Source organism: Maylandia zebra, linkage group LG1 (assembly GCF_041146795.1).
Source record: "Maylandia zebra isolate NMK-2024a linkage group LG1, Mzebra_GT3a, whole genome shotgun sequence".
In the NCBI taxonomy this organism is placed as follows: Eukaryota; Metazoa; Chordata; class Actinopteri; order Cichliformes; family Cichlidae; genus Maylandia; species Maylandia zebra.
Window position 1 is genome coordinate 4,758,862 of NC_135167.1, and position 7,677 is coordinate 4,766,538.

A 7,677-nucleotide genomic window follows, 5' to 3' on the forward strand; every position below is an offset into this window, starting at 1 on the left:
CTCATCACTTCAAAGACAGCAGAGACTCACGGAGCCTGTGGCGGGGCATTCAGACCATCACAGATTACAAGCCCCCACCACAGACCTGTGATAGCACTATCCCCCTGCTGAACGAGCTGAATACTTTCTTTGCTCGCTTTGAAGTCCAAAACAGCACCACTGCACAGAAGACCCCACCCCCTCCTGGTGACCAGGTGATGACTCTGTCCCCGGACAGCGTGAGGAGATCCCTCAGCAGGATCAATGCACGTAAAGCTCCGGGTCCTGACAACATTCCTGGTCGTGTACTGAGAGACTGTGCAGTGGAACTCACTGATGTCTTCACAGACATCTTCAACATATCACTCATCCAGGCTGTCGTCCCCACATGTTTTAAAGCCACCACAATCATTCCGGTTCCAAAAAAGTCATCTCCCTCCTGCTTTAATGACTACCGTCCTGTTGCACTTACTCCCATCCTGATGAAGTGCTTCGAACGACTAGTCATGCAACACATCAAGACTGTCCTGCCCCCCTCCCTGGATCCCTTCCAGTTTGCGTATCGGCCCAACCGCTCAACCGATGATGCCATCTCCACTGCACTCCACTCAGCACTCACACACCTGGACAAAAAAGACTCATATGTTCGAATGCTGTTCATAGATTTCAGTTCAGCATTCAACACTATAATCCCCCAACAGCTCACTCAAAAACTGGTCCAGCTGGGGCTCAACACCTCACTGTGCAACTGGCTGTTGGATTTCCTCACCGGAAGACCTCAAGCAGTACGGGTCGGCAGTAATACATCCAGCACCATCATTTTAAACATGGGGGCCCCACAGGGATGTGTGCTGAGCCCCCTCCTCTTCACTCTGCTGACCCATGACTGCACTCCATCATATAGCTCCAACCTCTTCATCAAGTTTGCGGATGACACAACGGTGGTGGGTCTCATTAGCAACAGGGATGAGACCGACTACAGAAGTGAGGTGAGACGCCTGGCCACGTGGTGTGCTGACAACAATCTCTCTCTGAATGTGGAGAAGACGAAGGAGATTGTTGTGGACTTCAGGAGAATGCACACCCAACATGCTCCTCTGACCATTGACGGAGCGTCTGTGGAGAGAGTGAGCAGCACCAAGTTCTTGGGTGTGCACATCACAGAGGATCTCTCCTGGACGTACAACACCACAGCACTGGCCAAGAAATCACAGCAGCGTCTCTTCTTTCTCCGCAAACTAAGAAGAGCAGGAGCACCAGCCCCCATCATGTACACTTTCTATATCGAGAGCATCCTGTCGAGCTGCATCACTGTGTGGTTTGGAGCCTGCAATGCGTCCTGTCATAGAACCCTCCAACGCATAGTGAGAGGTGCAGAGAGGATCATTGGTGTCTCTCTCCCCTCCCTCCAGGACATTTACAGCACCCGTCTCACTAAAAAATCCCTTTGCATAGCGGCTGATCCCACGCACCCAATGCAAAGCTTCTTCAAGCTGCTGCCGTCAGGGAGGAGACTGCGGAGTCTCCAGGCCAGGACCAGCAGACTGAAGGACAGCTTCATCCATCAGGCTGTCAGGAAGCTTAACTCCCTCCCGATTCTGCCCCCTCTCCCCTCTTCTCCTCCATGGTCTCACTGAACTCTGTCACATACACACACACACACTCTCTGACTCACTCACTGGCCTGCACCAGTTACCAGTCACTTTGTGGAGCATTGGACTGCCATTACCTCATAAGACTTTGTTGTTATACTATCTCTTACCATATATTACTAAATCTCCATTTGCACTATTTGCGTATTTGCACTACTCTGCCTGGTGTACACTCAATGTCATTTACCCTTACCTGAATATTGTATATTGTATATTGCATAGCTTTTTTGTTAAATTGTATTGTATTTATTTAAATTTTTACTTTTTAATTATTTTATTTGCATTTTTTAATCACTCTTATATTTAAATGTTCATTTGCTATTTCATCTAGGGTTTGAGAGTAACGAAATTTCTATTCTCTGTATGTCCTGTACATGTGGCAGAATTGACAAATAAAGTTGACTTTGACTTTGACTACATGGAGGAAGTGGAAAGGAAGGCTCTTGGCTCTTTCAAAGGAAGAGTACCCAGCCACTGGTACAGATATGTGGACGACACCTGCGTCAAAATCAAGACACAAGAAGTGGAATCCTTCACTGCGCACATTAACGCTGTGGATAAAAACATCAAGTTCACCAGGGAAGACACAAAGGACAACTGTCTGCCTTTCCTGGACTGCGCTGTGCACATTGAAGAGAACGGCAAACTCAACATCGAAGTTTACCGGAAGCCCACACACACGGACCAGTACCTCCTCTTTGACTCCCATCACCCTTTGGAACACAAACTTGGAGTAATTAGGACCCTACACCACCGGGCAGAACATGTTCCCTCTAAGCCTGAAGGAAAAAAGAAGGAACACACACATGTAAAGGAAGCACTCAAAACGTGCGGCTATCCTAAATGGGCGTTCTTAAAGTCAGCAAAGAGGCACAGAAAAGAAGACCAGACACCAGCGAGGGAGGATAAGAAGGACAGACGCAACAACATTGTCATCCCCTATGTAGCCGGTGTATCAGAGAAACTCAGGAAAGTTTTCTCCAAGCATGACACCCGGTGCATTTCAGACCCAGCAACACGTTCAGACAGAAACTGGTTCACCCGAAAGACAAAACGCCAAAACACAAACTTAACAATGTGGTGTATGCTGTACAGTGCAGTGAGGAATGCTCAGACCTCTACATTGGAGAGACCAAACAACCACTTCACAAGCGCATGGCACAACACAGAAGAGCCACCTCCACAGGACACGACTCAGCAGTCCATCTGTATCTTAAGGATAAAGGACACTCTTTCGAGGATGCCAGTGTTCACATTTTGGACAGAGAGGACAGATGATTTGAAAGAGGAGTGAAAGAAGCCATCTATGTCCACTGTGAGCGACCATCTTTGAACAGAGGTGGGGGTTTACGACACCAACTCTCTACCATCTATAATCCAGTTTTGAGATCCCTTCCCAAACGCCTTAACCCCCACTCACATCCTGGGCCATCTGACCTCAGGAATTCGCATGATAAGGTGGGGCCAGGTTTCACAATGAACACACCCGAAACTCTGGCTGATTGGGACCCACGCCCAGTTTCACACCTTGGCTCAGGCGATTAGAGGATCATCAGGGGGTCCTTTTGTCCCTCTGTGGGGGGTTACTCCCACTAGGTTTATATCTGGGACTCTCCACCATTTGACCTTAGAACTGAAGAAGCTTCTCAGATGAGAGGTGAAACATCTTCAAGCAACTTAAAGAAGTCCAGACGCTGTTCTTTGCAAGCTCCTTTGATTTACTATATTCATGCAATTAATTGTTTTTAAAAAATTGTGTGAATTTTTGTATTGATGTATTTTTCTTAACTTCATCTGTAAAGGTGTTCCACTTGGGGCTGGGGATCAATTTTGATTCCTATAATCGATTTGATTCCGATTCACAAGGTCCCGATTAAATTCAATTCACTTTTGACTCAGACAGTCAGAAATATTATAATTCTAATCATTTATCAGTACATGTTCATATTTTTATATCTACGGTATGTATAAAAACAAAGCTGACACTTGTGAAACCTCGTCAGCCGTGTAAGCGTCACAGCAGATCCCTTTGTGTCAAAGTAACTGAGGATAAAACACAGAAAAACATGAAGGAGACCTCGCCTGGCTTTTTATAGATGCCAGTCATGCTTGAAAAACACCATTTTCAAGCCTGACTGGCATCGTGTTCAGTAGCATGGATTGAATCCATCGCCATCTAAGTATATTTGGTAAGGACAACAATTTAAGGATGATAATACACTAAATGTGGTTAATGTATACTAACTGATAAACTAACTTTAAGGGATGGTTGGCTCAATAGAGCTCTGACTTTTTGTCAGCCTGGCTATAGTGCTGAAGACAAACCTGGGGTTGTTCTTATTTTCTTCAATCAGTGATGAGTCCTGGCTTTGCGGAGGGCTTTCTTATAAAGCAACCCTTTGTGCGGGTGTCCGCTCCCCAGGCTCCGAAAGCCTTGCCAGCCCTTGTGATCGGGTGGCACCGCCCACCAGGCGTGTGAAAGAAAGAAGAAAGAAGAAAAAACCCGGACCGGGCCGCCTGGCCACCCCTTGTGCGGGTGTCCGCTCCCCAGGCTCCGAAAGCCTTGCCAGCCCTTGTGATCGGGTGGCACCGCCCACCAGGCAGGGAGTGGACACCCGCACAAAGGGTGTCTCTAGTCAAAATGCCCGGGCCGATTTTTTGTCCCAGTCCAGCCCTGGGCTATGGAACGCCAGGACTGCCATAATGAATTAATCTGAGAGGGTGCATTAAAAAATAAATGGCCACGCCAGCGGTGCACATCGCAAATCAGCTCACATAGACACATTAATTGTGCTGCTTCTTAATGACGGTATCTTAGCTAACAAACCTAACAATCAGATTCAACTTGTAATTGGGTTAAAATAACTTAGCCTACTGGTGAGAGGGACGTTGTTAGCTTTCTACATTCCGACACTTCAAAAGCTTCAGGAGCTTTCCGCTCAGCACAGCATCAGCACCGCGGAAATACACGGATACATCCGTAGACTCGAGACAGAATTCACACAGAATTTTTGGGACTTTCAGGTGTTTGGACCAATGTTTTATTTTCTGATCAAACCAGAAATCTTTAATGAGCAGCTGGATTTGTCTTGCATTAACTGGCTGAGTTAATGTCAGTTAATGCGACATCAAAGCAGCTGGAATCCACTGCTGTGCGTATTCATGGAGCTGCCTTTTCACCTGTGCTTCACAAACAGGGAACAGTCTGTCTATTCTCTCCATCTGTCAGCTGCTGCTGACTCTTCCTCCTCCTCTTCCTCACACACTGCTGAGTTTGTCCTGGTGGATCATCAGGGGTGCAAAGCCTCACAGATGATGTGCAGCAGTGGGTCCCTCAGTCTGTCCTCACTTTGGACACTTGTAGTTGTCACACATGGAAATCAAATGTGTGATAAGCTGCAGGATTCAAACACAAGTGTAACTTATAAATACATGTTCATACTTTTATTCCACAATCAGAGAGAAAGAAACAGAGAGAGAGAGCAGGACAGACAGACAGATGACAGTCTCAGGTGTACACACTGCTACAAAACAGCACAAGAGAAGGAGGATTTAGTGTTTGTGTTATTACGAGTGCTAAACAAGAAGAGTTCCCAGATGGTACAGTGGACACATGTGTGACTGCTGTGATTAAAGCATCTTTCTTTCAGCTTAACGAGTGAACCGTCAGCTCGTTCAAACACACGTTAAAGTCCGTTTGGCTGGACACCACCGAACAGAGGCAGCAATATAACATAGCTAACATTAACAGTGCAGTGAATCCTGCTTGTGCCGTGATATTCAGGACTGCAAACCGAGCAGCATCACTGACTTTCAGCTTGTTGTGTTTGTGGATATATGGCTGACTTTAATTATCCATAAAATCATCACATTCTCTGTAAGATTAAGGTCAACTATTGAACGGGGTATATTTAAAAGTAAAGGCTTTAAAACCAAGTTAGTTGTACACCACTAATGTCACATAACTCTGCTGACATGTGGCCAACAGTCATGTTTTAATGTTCTTCATTATTAAACATTCGCACATAAATAAGTGACATCATATTCAGTAAACTTACTTTTGAAAGTTTACTCTTCGGCTGCTCCGCTTCTGCCCTCTGCCGTATTTTTCAGCAAAATTATCCACAACCCCCACCGCGCTATGAATTGTGGGATATATGGGACCACGAAGTGTACAGCGGACCACACTTCAAATTTGGGGAAATCGATGGCGCATTTGGAGTACACTTCAAATTGGGACAGCCGTCGTCACGTCGCTGTGACATAATAGGTTTCAAAATGCGTACTCAGGAGCGTGCGGTCGCTGGATTGGGACACAGCCAAGGTCTGTAGCTGTGTCAGAGCAAGCTTGTGTGAGCCAGCGGTGATATCTGTACACGCAGTACCTTTAAAATACTCGTGTGTCATTCTCCTGCTAGCAGTGGAGGAGACTTTCCTGCTGAGGAAGAGGCCCTGCTGTCCTGCCGTCTTACTGGTGCCATTGAGGGATCGGCGGCTTCTATATATTCTTCTCGACCTCGAGTATTTGGACTGAAGGACTCACAGACACGTTTTATATTTAGCTCTATACATTTTAAAAAGATTTTTTAAAAATATTTTCTTATTCACAAAGGCTGTATGGAGACATTTTGGTTATTGCCACAGACGCTTTCTCTTACTATGGATGTAGGATGTTGCGGTTTTACAACCCATGGACTGAGAAAGGACTCAATAAGTAATATGTTCACATATTCCAGTGTTAAGGCAAGGCAAGGCAAGGCAAGTTTATTTGTATAGCACAATTCAACAACAAGGTGATTCAAAGTGCTTTACAGAGACATTAGAAACAAGAACAAATAAAAAGCATGATTTAAAATTGATTAAAACAAGCAAATAAACTAACTAACTAATTAACAAACAAACAAACAAACAAACAAACAAACAAACAAACAACAGTATATAAAATCAAAACAGATAAAATCAGAACAGTAGATAAAATCAGTAGTTAAATGTAAGTTTTGAAATTTAAGCTTAAAGTGTGGATTTGGTGCTTTATTCAAATGCAGCTGAGAACAGGTGAGTCTTCAACCTGGATTTAAATAAACTGAGTGTTTCAGCTGATCTGAGGCTTTCTGGGAGTTTGTTCCAGATATAAGGAGCATAAAAGCTGAATGCAGCTTCTCCGTGTCTGGTTCTGACTCTGGGAACTGATAAAAGACCGGATCCAGATGACCTGAGGGATCTGGAAGGTTCATACTGGGTCAGGAGGTTATTGATGTATTTTGGTCCTAAACCATTCAGAGCTTTATAGACCAGCATCAGAACTTTAAAGTCTATCCTCTGACGGACAGGCAGCCAGTGTAAAGACCTCAGAGCTGGACTGATGTGGTCCACTTTTTTGGTCTTAGTGAGGACTCGAGCAGCAGAGTTCTGAATGAGCTGTAGTTGTCTGACTGATTTTTTCGGTAGACCTGTAAAGATGCTGTTACAGTAATCAAGCCTACTAAAGATGAATGCATGGACTAGTTTTTCCAGGTCCTGTTGAGACATCAGATCTTTTATCCTTGAAATATTCTTGAGGTGATAGTAAGCTGACTTTGTTATTGTCTTAATGTGTTTTTCTAAGTTTAGGTCTGCATCCATCACTACACCCAAATTTCTCGCCTGGTTTGTGGTTTTTAGATGTATAGATTGAAGTTCTCTGGTGACCTGTAATCGTTTTTCTTTGGCGCCAAAGACTATTACCTCAGTTTTGTTTTTGTTTAGCTGGAGAAAATTGTGGCACAACCAGTCATTGATTTCCTCAATGCATTTACCAAGAGCCTGTACAGGGCCTCGGTCTCCTGGTGACATTGTGATATATATTTGTGTGTCATCTGCATAGCTGTGATAGTTTATTTTGTTGTTGTTTATAATCTGTGCCAGTGGGAGCATGTAGATGTTAAACAGAAGGGGTCCCAAGATGGAACCTTGGGGAACTCCACATGTGATACTTGTCTGCTCAGATGTGAAGTTACCTATTGATACAAAGTATTTCCTGTTTTCTACGTATGTTTTGAACCAGTTT